Source organism: Pongo pygmaeus, chromosome 20 (genome assembly GCF_028885625.2).
Source record: "Pongo pygmaeus isolate AG05252 chromosome 20, NHGRI_mPonPyg2-v2.0_pri, whole genome shotgun sequence".
NCBI classification, from domain to species: Eukaryota; Metazoa; Chordata; class Mammalia; order Primates; family Hominidae; genus Pongo; species Pongo pygmaeus.
The window spans coordinates 43,148,027-43,160,161 of record NC_072393.2 but is presented as its reverse complement, the minus strand read 5'-3'; the positions used below and the strand labels follow the sequence as shown (position 1 = coordinate 43,160,161).

Here is a 12,135-nt window from a genome sequence, read left to right as displayed (position 1 = left end):
GCACTGGATTACAGGCATGAGCCACTGCGCCCAGCCCCACTGTATTTCTCTTTGACAAAACCTAAACATTCTGTTAATTTGAACACCACTTATATTTATGTTAATGTTCTGAGTAAATGTAAATGAATACTGACAAAATAATAGTATAACATCAGAGAGATTTTTGTTTGTTTGTTGAGATGGAGTCTCACTCTGTCACCAGGCTGGAATGCAGTGGTGCAATCTCAGCTCACCGCAACCTCTGACTCCCTGGTTCAAGCGATTCTCCTGCCTCAGCCTCCTGTGTAGCTGGTATTCTACTGGTATTAGCTGGGTGTGGAGGCATGTGCCACCACACCCAGCTAATTTTTGTATTTTTAGTAGAGACAGGGTTTCACCATGTTGGCCAGAATGGTCTTGATCTCCTGACCTTGTGATCCGCCCACCTTAGCTTCCCAAAGTACTGAGATTACAGGCGTGAGCCACCACTCCCGGCCCAGAGAGATTTTTTAAACAAAACGAATATGTAACTGATATCTTGTATTTTAAATCTAAGAGGGTATATGAAATTGAATGCATTCTGTGAGAGGAGAGTCAGAGTATTGATAAATTTGGACTTATTAAAATTCCTGGAGTAATGACTAAAACAACCTACAAGCTATTAAAGAGAAAATTGGAATAGTAATACATCAATCCAACATAAAGAAAGGAGAGAAAAAGGAAACATGCAACAAAAAGAAAACAAATTAAAATGCCAGGAGCTAACGCCTGTAATCCCAGCACTTTGGGAGGCATAGGCGGAAGGATCGTTTGAACCCAGGAGTTCAAGGCCAGCCTGGGCAACATAGGGAGACCCCGTTTTTAAAAAGTAATAAATAAGGCTCCGAAGCGGAGAATGGGGGCAAGATGGTTTACATCTCAAACGCACAAGTGTTGGACAGCTGGAGTCAGTCTCCATGGAGATTATCTTTGATAACAGATTTCTTCTGGGGAATAGCTGAGTTTGTGGTTTTGTTTTTCAAAACTCTGCTTCAGCAAGATTTGAAAAAAAGAAGAAGCTATGGAAACTCATCTGATTTCAGATACGATGATGATGGAAGAGGGCCACCGGGAAACCCTCCCGGAAGAATGGGTCCAATCAATCATCTGGGTGGCCCCAGTCCTCCTCCAATGGCTGGTGGATGAGGAAGGTAAATGTCTGCTCTAAGAAGCAACTGGACATGCATATTCATAGCAGAAGGAAACCATTAAGAAGTGGAGTGCTGACCATGCTGGAGCAGTAGATGAAAGTGTGTGTCTAAACAAGGACTGCTCTGTGTCCTCGCAGATGAATGAGGTCATGCTGGGAATTCCCTCTGCAGGGAACTGGCCTGACTGACATGCAGTTCCACAAATGCACGTTTGTCTCATTATCTTTAGGGTATTAAAGTGTTAATATAGTTTTTGTTGTTGTTGTTGTTGTTGTGGTTTTGAGACAGTCTCACTCTGTCGCCCTGGCGAGTGCAGTGGTGTGATCTCGGCTCACCACAACCTCCGCCTCCTGGGTTCAAGCGATTCTCCTGCCTCAGCCTCCCGAGTAGCTGGGACTACAGGCGCACGCCGCCATGCCCAGCTAATTTTTTGTATTTTAGTAGAGACAGGGTTTCACCGTGTTGCCCTGGCTGGTCTCGAACTCCTGAGCTTGGGCAATCCGCCCGCCTCGGCCTCCCAAAGTGCTAGGATTACAGGCGTGAGCCATTGCCCCCGGCCTCCTCATCTTTAAATTCATAAAAAGATTGAATATGAAGAAGATAAATAAAAGGCTGTGTATTTAGCACACACAAAAAAGAAAATATAATAAAATGGCAGCTTTAAATCTATCAGTGGCTATATTAAATGTAAATAAATTAAATACTCCAGTTAAAAGAGATAGACGTTCGGGGTGTATTTAAAAGCCACGGACACACACGGTCTTCCGACTGCCCTATTCACAGGCTCAGCTCCTGACAGCACTGGCTCTGAGACTAAGCCCCTCGGGCAGCTCTGAGCCTCCCAGGGCTGAGCACCGCGCTTTGAGCAGCTCCGCTAACGCATCCTCCGGTTGGGAGGCGGCTGCGTTCCTGCGCGAAGCACGTCGGCTGCGAAGCCTCTGGGAAATGTATTCCGGGCTACGAGCCCACAAACATGGCGGAACCGGTTGAGGGGAGGTTGCTTGAATTCTCTCAGCTGCGCCCCCTGACCTAATAGTCGCTGGCACAAGCTGCGCCCGGAGACGTGGGAGCGTTCTCTTGTTTTCCGAGTGCGCAGACTCATCGAGTCACAGTTTATGCTTTTGTGACGCGGTGAGTCCAGCCACTGATTCCTAACGGTTTAGAGTGGGGAGGTTATGCTTGGGCGTCCTGGACGCTGGCCCGCGTGGTGGCTGTAGAAGACGCACGGATCCCGGGATGGGGCTGGAAGTTTGCAAGAGTCCATCCGAGGGGATTCTGGCTGCGAGTGTGACAGAGTATATGAAAGCCGCATGGAGGATCTAATTGTAGTGTGAGCGAGAGTGAGTGCCCGCGAGGGATCGTCACCTGAATGAAAGTCTGGGATTCACCGCCTCTTATCTTCCCTTCTTCGACTGTAAAATGGTGAAAATAAGGGTGCTTCTTCCACGACGTCAGTTTACTCGAAAATTTGGAAAAGAAAAGGCTAAATAATTGATCTGATAAATACTATAAAACAGGATTTCTGTATAAAAGATAAATTTATTATTGTATAGAATACCAAATCAGTGTGACTTTTAAATACAGGAAGAAACATTTTAAAGGAACTTATTTTGTGGGACTCCTGCTTTTGTGTCAGACCCTCAGAGTAGGCATTTATTCTGTTGTTTAGGGAACACAACAGATTTGAGAAGCCTCGGATTAAGGAATAATTTATGAAGCCCTGTTGACTACCGTGGAGAGATCATAATTTGGGGTTCAAGATTCCAGGTGAGGCGCTATAACTCCACTTTCTGAAAAGCAAACCTTGGCTCAGAGAAGTCCTGGAGACTTTTAAGGCTTCACCATTCCTCAGTGAGCCTAGTACCAGATTCATTCGGCTAATTTGTTCCAGTTTCCCCAGGCCAAAGTGTCTTTGGGATGTAAAAAAGCCTATGCTTCTTTCAAAGATCCTCCAAGTATTTCAAAACATTGACTTTGCACATAAATTTAAATGATAAAATTATTATTAATTTTTTTTTTGAGGTGGAGTCTCACTCTGTTGCCCAGGCTGGAGTGCAGTGGCATGAAGTCAGTTCACTGCAACCTCAGCCTCACGTGTTCAAGCGATTCTTCTACCTCAGCCTCCTGAATAGCTGGGACTACGGGCGCGTGCCACCATGCCTGGCTAATTTTTTGTATTTTTAGTAGAGACGGGGTTTCACCATACTGGCCAGGCTGGTCTTGAACTCCTGACCTCGTGATCCGTCTGCCTCGGCCTCCCTAAGTGCTGAGATTACAGGCATGAGCCACCTCGCCCGGCCCAATGATAAAATTATTAAGAAATTGAGTACAAAATTAAGATCTGGAAATTTGTAGTTTTTATTTATGTATTTTTTAAAGCCAACTAAAAGATGTAATGAAAGACAATATTTAGCCGGATGCGGTGGCTCACACATGTAATCCCAGCACTTTGGGTGGCCGAGGTGGGAGGATCGCTTGAGCCCAGGAGTTTGAGACCACCCTGGGCAACATGGCGAGAGCCTGTCTCTACAGAAAATAATTTAAAAAAAAAAAGTTTAGCCAGGTGCAGTGGCATGCATCTGTAGTCCCAGCTCACTGCACTCCAACTTGGGTGACAGAGTGAGACCCTGTCTCTAAAAACATTAAATAAAGAATATTACTTAGCAATTCTGCATGTTACAACATGGATGAACATTAAAAATTCTAAGAGAAAGAAGCTAGATGCAAAATACTACATAGTATATGATTCTGTTTATGTGATTCAAAGATAAACAGACACTAAAACAGTGAGATTTTATTTTATTTTATTTGAGACAGAGTCTTGCTCTGTTGCCCAGGCTGGAGTACAGTGGCACGATCTCCGTTCACTACAACTTCCACCTCCCAGGTTCAATTGATTCTCCTGCCACAGTCTTCCAAGAAGCTGGGATTACAGGCGCTCGCCACCACACCCACCTAATTTTTGTACTTTTAGTAGAGGAGATTTTGCCATGTTGACCAGGCTGGTCTGGAACTCCTGACCTCAGGTGATCCGCCCGCCTCAGCCTCCCAAAGTGTTGGGATTATAGGGGTGAGCAACCGCACCCAGCTGAGAAGAGATTTTATTCAGTACAGATTGAGCATTCTTAATAAAAAAAATCTGAAATCCAAAATGCTCTAAAATCCAGAACTTGATGTGCACTGACGTGATGCTCAAAGGAAAGTTTTCAGAGCATTTCAGATTTTGGAGTTTTGGATTAGGGAAGATTAACTGCTGTATAATGCAAATATCTCAAAATCTGAAAAAGTCTGAAATCTGAAACACTTCTGATTCCAGGCCTTTCAGATAAGGGAAATTCAACCTGTAATAGCCACTGCAATGGGGAAGTGAACTGAACTGGACTGGAGTGCAGTGGCATGATCTCGGCTCACTGCAACCTCCACCTCCTGGGTCCAAGCGATTCTCCTGCCTCAGCCTCCCGAGTAGCTGGGCTTACAGGTGTACAACACTATGCCCGGCTAATTTTTGTATTTTTAGTAGAGACCAGGATTCACCGTGTTGGCCAGGCTGCTCTCGAACTCCTAACATGAGGGAATTCGCCCGCTTTGGCCTCCCAAAGTGCGGGGATTACAGGCGTGAGCCACTGTGCCCAGCCAAAAGGAGACCTTTTAAAGGCTGGGGTGTGCTAGGGAAAAGCCACTGAAGGGTGCAAAGGGGAGTTTGGTCCATGTAACTAGTTTGTTAATTGCCATTTATCTGGAGAAGAAACAAAGAAACAGGGTTTTTTCTTTTTTTTTGAGACGGAGTCTCCCTCTGTCGCCCAGGCTGGAGTGCAGTGGCACGATCTCGGCTCACTGCAAGCTCTGCCTCCCGGGTTCCCACCATTCTCCTGTCTCAGCCTCCCAAGTAGCTGGGACTACAGGTGCCCACCACCGTGCCCAGCTAATTTTTTGTATTTTTAGTAGAGACGGGGTTTCACTGTGGTCTCAATCTCCTGACCTCATGATCCGCCTGCCTCGGCCTCCTAAAGTGCTGGGATTACAGGAGTGAGCCACCATGCCCAGCTCCCCCCCCACTTTTTTTTTTTTTAAGACAGAGTCTTGCTGTGTTGTCTAGGCTGGAGTGCGGTGGTGTGATTTTGGTTTCCCGTAGCCTCAAGACCCTGGGCTCAAGTGATACTCCCATGTCAGCCCCCTAGTAGCTAGGACTACAGGTAAGTGTGACTAAACTGGTAATTAAAAATTTTTTTTTGTAGAGGTAATCTCACTATATTGCCCAGGCTGGTCTCAAACGCCTGAGCTCAAGCGATGCTCCCACCTCGGCTTCTCTAAAGTGTTGGGATTACAGGCATGAGCTACCACACCAGCCAGTTCTCAGATCTTTTTAATTTTTTATTTATTTGTCTGTTTTTTCATAATTATCAAGCAAAGTTCTCAAATCTTTATGACAGAAGGCCAAGTGGTGCAGCTTGGAACGCTGCACCCACCAAAGTTAGGCCGTTATTCTTCCAGAGGGTCTGGGAGTTATGTCTCTGAATGTTTGCATTTGGAAGAGACTCTCAGGTCCTTGAGGAAATAGTTTTGAGTGGCACATGGTAGATATACATCTCAAAGGGCAGAGAAAGCATTTATAATTATAAGCTTTCCTAGTGGTAGGCAGACAGGCCCCTGAACTCCCTCTTTAAGCAGTTACTTTTTTTTTTAGACAGAGTCTTGCTCTGTCAACCAGACTGGAGTGCAGTGGTACAATCTCGGCTCACTGCAACCTCGGCCTCCTGGGTTCAACAATTCTCCCTCCTCAGCCTCCAGAGTAGCTGGGACTGCAGGCACACGCCACCACACCTGGCTAACTTTTGTATTTTTAGTAGAGATGGTGTTTCACCATGTTGGCCAGCCTGGTCATGAACTCCTTGCCTTAAGTGATCCACCCACCTCAGCCTCCCAAAGTGCTGGGATTACAGGCATGAGCCACCACGCCAGGCCAAGACCAGTTACTTTTAAAAGGGAGTTTAGGGGCCTGTCTGCCTAGCACTAGGTTTTTAGCTGGAACAAATAGTAAATTCTCCAGGCAGCATTAAACTTTGTCAGGCAGGCATTTCAAGGGGGACTGGGGTCAGCCTAGGAACATGGTCTTAAACTGCTGGAAACTATTCTAGAATTTGGGCAAGTCTCTTAGCATAGGGGTTTGGATAGAGTTGTTATGTGCTATGTGCGTGAGTTTATAGTTTACAGAGGCCGTAGGACCTGAAATCAGCAGGGAGATCCAGTCCTCCTTTTTATTTCTATGAGGTGGACAAATCCAGAGAGAAACCTCTTAGGGTAATGTTGAAAGCTCTCTACAGTCAGTGGCACCCTGAGATTACTGTCTCTGTAGGGGTGGGAGGCATGGGATGAGGTATGGGTGTGTAGGGTGTGGTTAGGGTTGGGGGATAGATTAATATCGGGTAGGGTGATGCTGTGGGGTAGGGGAGACTCTCAAGATCATTATCTACAGGGTGAAAGTAAACAGCTAATAGTGATTGATTAACCCTGACCCACAGCTCTGGTCTTGGGCTAGAATTTTAGAGCTGGAGGAGATTTGGGGAGAACGCTGGGAGCGGTGGCTCACGCCTGTAATTCCAGCACTTTGGGAGGCTGAGGCAGGTGGATCACCTGAGGTCAGGAGTTCAAGACCAGGCTGGCCAACATGGTGAAACCCCATCTCTACTGAAATACAAAAAACAGCCGGGTGTGGTGGCAGGCGCCTGTAATCCCAGCTACTGGGGAGGCTGAGGCAGAAGAATCACTTGAACCCAGGAGCCAGAGGTTGCAGTGAGCCGAGATCGTGCATTGCACTCCAGCCTGGGTGACAGAGCAAGACTCCATCTCAAAAAAAAAAAAAAAAAAAAAAAGAAAAGAAAAGAAAAGAAGGGGAGACACCTGAGAGTCACCAGAAATCGGAATTCCCTTGTCATGAATCCTTCTGGAAGCTCTGTGGAGAAAATTACACTTCCTAGAAGCCTGACCATGCCTGGACTATCTCAGTTAGGTATCTGAGACCTCTGAGAAGTGGCAGCTCCAGGTAGCTTCCATCCTGACTTTTCTTTTTGACACAAAGATAAGTAAAAGATGCTGGTCTCTCTCTGACTTCTATCTGTGTACACAGGCAGAGGACCTGGAGAGCAGGCCTCAGTTTATGTTGACACAAAACTGGTTTCTCCTAATTCCATTCTCCTTCTCCATTCTGTGTTTTTCCAGAGGTGCCCTGAGGAGCAGGGAAGCATGGCTATTGTGGATGTAAAAGCCATGTTCAAGGTGAGGGGAGATTTCTTTCTTCTGTTAACTACTTTCTTGTTTGTTTTTTCTTGGAAATGCACTTTCCACTTTGTTATAATGATCAAGTTTGGCTTGAGATTTGCCAGCATGATTTGTTTTAGGCCATATATCTACCTGGACCATAAAAGGTGGTATGCTTTTCTTTTTTTACTCAAGCACCTCCTAGGCCATGTGGGGACCTTAATATCTGTGTGTTCTAGAGAAATGTAATTCTCTGCATCTCAGTTTCCTCATGTGTAAAATGGAGGGAATGATAGCACTCACCTGTAGGTTTGTTAGAATGACTACATTGATACATGTACAGCCCTTAAGTATATTGGCACATAAAATATATTCAATTTATTAATACATGAACTGTTATGATTATATTTTGTACTAAGTTATCTATGGATCAGGAAAAACAAAAATATAAAATTAATTGTGATAGATATTTGCAAATAAGAAAAAGAGCTAGATGCTCAAGTAGTATAAAACAGGAGTTTTTAATCTGCAGGTCATTTACTTCATATATTGGCCACAAATCCCTTGAAAATTTTTTTCCTGAAAGAGGTGTAGAATTTATTCTGACTTCAAAGGTATACCTCTGTGGCCTAAAAAGATGCCTGGTTTAACCATAGATGTGACCTTACAAAAAATTTGTGCCTCCCAAATGAAAAGAATTAGAAAAATTATTGTCCATTCATGTGCTAGAATATTTAACACAAAGATATGAAGTAACTTGCCTAAGCTGGTGCACAGCAGATCTGGAGTGCAAACCAGGCAGTTTGGCTTCACTCGAGCCCTTCCCCACTGTGCTCTCTGTTTCTTCATTTGGTGACTTTCTAAAAATCCACTTATCAAGAGTCACATCACAGGCATCTATAAGCATAGCTGCATTTTATTTTATTTTATTTTATTTTTTATATTTTTTATTTTATTTTATTTTATTTTATATTTTATTTTATTTTATTTTATTCTATTTTATTTTATATTATTTTATATTATTTTATTTATTATTTTTTTGAGACAGGGTCTTGCTTTGTTACCCTGGCTGGAATGCAGTGGTACAATCACAGCTCACTGCAGCCTCTACCTCCTGTGTTCAAGTGATACTTCTACCTCAGCCTCCCGAGTAGCTAAGACTACAGGTGTGCACCACTGCACATGGCTAATTTTTGTATTTTTTTTGTAGAGACAGGGTCTCACTGTGTTGCCCAGGCTGGTCTCAAACTCTTGGGCTCAAACAATCTGCCCCCCTTGGCCTCCCAAAATTCTGGGATTACAGGCATGAGCCAATGCATCTGGCCTCCAAGCTGCATTTTAAATTATTGTGTTATATGCTCTTCTAAAATTATAGTTTTTTTTGAGACGGAGTCTCACTCTGTCACCAGGCTGGAGTGTAATGGCGCAATCTCACTGCAACCTCCACCTCCCGGGTTCAAGTGATTCTCCTGCCTTAGCCTCCTGAGTAGCTGGGGCTACAGGTGCATGCCACCACACCCAGCTAATTTTTGTATTTTTAGTAGAGACAGGGTTTCACCATGTTGGCCAAGATGGTCTCGATCTCTTTTTTTTTTTTTTTTTTTTTCTTTTTTTTGAGGTGGAGTCTCGCTCTGTCACCCAGGCTGGAGTGCAGTGGTGCTATCTCAGCTCATTGCAACCTCTGCCTCCTGGGTTCACGCCATTCTCCTGCCTCAGCCTCCGGAGTGGCTGGGACTACAGGTGCCCGCCACCACACCTGGCTAATTTTTTTTTTATTTTTAGTAGAGATGGGGTTTCACCGTGTTAGCCAGGATAGTCTCGATCTCCTGACTTCATGATCCACCCGCCTTAGCCTCCCAAAGTGCTGGGATTACAGGTGTGAGCCACCGCTCCCAGTCAAATTATAGGTTCTTTTAAAGACCTGCCCCCTTAACGTAGTAATTTGTCTTGTATATCTTTCCTTTTTACTTAAAATGTTTGGTCATAGCTGTTAATGGTAGTGCAGTCATCTGTCATGTAACTGTTCTGTGATATATTCTTGTGTTCACTAAATTTTGCACTTTTCTAGGTTTCGTTTATTGATAACTTCCCAAGTATAGAATTTTTAGGTAAAATATTAAGCATTTATTAATGCCAGGAATATCAATGACTCTATACTAATACTTGGGAGAAATGAAGTGATTAGAAAGCCCTAGTTCAGTTTCTCTCAATCTAGCAAGGGACATATAATCTATACAGAAATAGATTAAAGTGTGACAGGAACTAGAGAAACACAGATGCTTTTCCTTGTGGGCTCATGGGAAGGTGACATTCTGACCACAGTAACCTCTGCCATTTTATGAGAAAACCATCTTGAATACGTAGAAACTCTGGAGATAAAGAGATTTTGTGTCATGAGCGTTATGCCACGTATTATTATTATTATTTTTTTGAGACTAAGTCTTTCTCTGTCATCCAGGCTGGAGTACAGTGGTGCAATCTCAGCTCACTGCAACGTCCACCTGCTGGATTCAAGCAATTCCCCTACCTCAGCCACCCGAATAGCTGGGATTACAGGCACCCGTCACCATGCCCTGCTAATTTTTTTTCTATTTTTAGTAGAGACAGGATTTCACCATGTTGGCCAGGCTGGTCTTGAACTCCTAACCTCAGGTGATCCACCCACCTTGGCCTCCCAAAGTGCTGGGATTACAGATGTGAGCCACTCCACCCGGCCTTATGCCATGTAATTTTTAAATAAACTTTTTTTGTAAATAAAGTTTATTTTTGTAAATAAACTTTTAATGTTAGATGTACAGTCAGACGTCACCTAAGAACAGGGATACATTCTTCTGTTGTTAGGTAATGTTGTTGTTAGGTGATGTCATCATTGTGTGAACATCAGAGGGTGGACTTACATACACCTAGATGGGATAGCCTACTACACACCCAGGATATATGGTATAGCCTAGAGCTCCTAGGCCACCAACCTGTATAGAATTTTACTGTACTGAATACTGTAGATAGTTGCAACACAATGATTTTATGTATCTAAATATATCTAAATACAGAAAAGATACAGTAAAAATATGGTATAGGCCAGGCGCAGTGGCTCACGCCTGTAATCCCAACACTTTGGGAGGCCAAGGCAGGCGGATCACGAGGTCAGGAGTTTGAGACCAGCCTGGCCAATGTGGCGAAACCCCGTGTCTACTAAAAATACAAAAATCAGCTGGGTGTGGTGGCAGGTACCTGTAATCCCAGCTACTTGGGAGGCTGAGGCAGGAGAATCGCCTGAACCTGGGTGGCGGAGGTTGCAGTGAGCCAAGATTGTACCATTGCACTCCAGCCTGGGCGACAAGAGCAAGACTCCATCTCAAAAAAAAAAAAGGTATAAAAAGTAAAAAATGGTACACCTGTGCAGGGCATTTACCATGAATGGAGCTTGCAGGACTGGAAATTCCTCTAGGTGAGTCAGTGAGTGAATGGTGAGTGAATGTGAAGGCTAGGACAGTACCACACCCCACTATAGACTATAATCACTGTATACTTAGGCTACACTAAATATGTGAAAATTTTCTTCTTCGATAATATATTAACTTTAGCTTACTGTAACTTTTTTTACTTTATGAACTTCTTGATTTTTTAAAACTTTTTGACTCTTCTTTTTGGAAATGGGGTCTCACTCTGTCTCCCAGGCTGGAATGCAGTGGTGCGATTATGGCTCACTGCAGCGTTGACCTGCTGGGCTTAAGCCATCCTCCCGCCACAGCCTCCTGTGTAGCTGGGACTATGGCATGCACCATCATGCCCAGCTAATTTTTCTATTGTTTGTAGAGATGAGGTTTTACCATGTTGCCTGGGCTTAGTGGTGTTTTTTATGATGGTAAAAGATAGTATATCCTCAATGCAAAAATTCAGAAAATATGGAAAATCACAAAGTAAAGATTACCTATAGTACAACAACAACGAAAAATCTTTCCAGATCTTATATATATCCACACACATGTGGGTTTTCTGCTAAAAGGTGGTTGACAATCACTATTCTGTTTGATAACTCTAGGATGACAATGACTATTCTGTTTAATAATGCTCTCTGTTCACTAGAAAATTGAGGTAAAAGATTTTCCATGTTACAAATTAAGGAGAAACTTTTTTTTTTTTTTTGAGATTTGAGATGGGGTCTCCGTTTGTCACCCAGGCTGGAGTGCAATGGTGCAATCATAACTCACTGCAGCCTCAATGTCCTGGGCTCAAGAATTCTCCTGCTTCAGCCTCCCAAGTAGTTAGGACTATAGGTGTGTGCTACCACACCTGGCTAGTTTATATATATATTTTAGAGACACGTGGTCTCTCTACATTGCCCAGGCTGGTCATGAATTCCTGGTTTCGAGTGATCCTCCCACCTCGGCCTCCCAAAGTACTGGAATTAACAGGTGTGAGCCACTGTGCCCCACCCCAAAGCTATCTTTTTTTTTTTTTTTTTTTTTGAGATGGAGCCTCACTCTCTCACCCAGGCTGGAGTGCAATAGCATGATCTCGGCTCACTGCAACCTCCGCCTCCCGGGTTCAAGCAATTCTTCTGCCTCAGCCTCCTGAGTAGCTGGGACTACAGGTGCACGCCACCACACCCAGCTAATTTTTTTTTGTATTTTTAGTAGAGACGGGGTTTCACCATGTTGGCCAGGATGGTCTTGATCTCCTGACTTGGTGATCTGCCCGCCTCGGCCTC

General features: G+C 44.1%; 1 pseudogene; it reads left to right on the top strand.

Annotated features, from left to right (window-relative positions):
• The first annotated feature begins 883 nt into the window (after positions 1-883).
• Positions 884-1,179, top strand: LOC129019599 (selenoprotein K-like; annotated as a pseudogene).
• Positions 1,180-12,135: the final 10,956 nt, after the last annotated feature.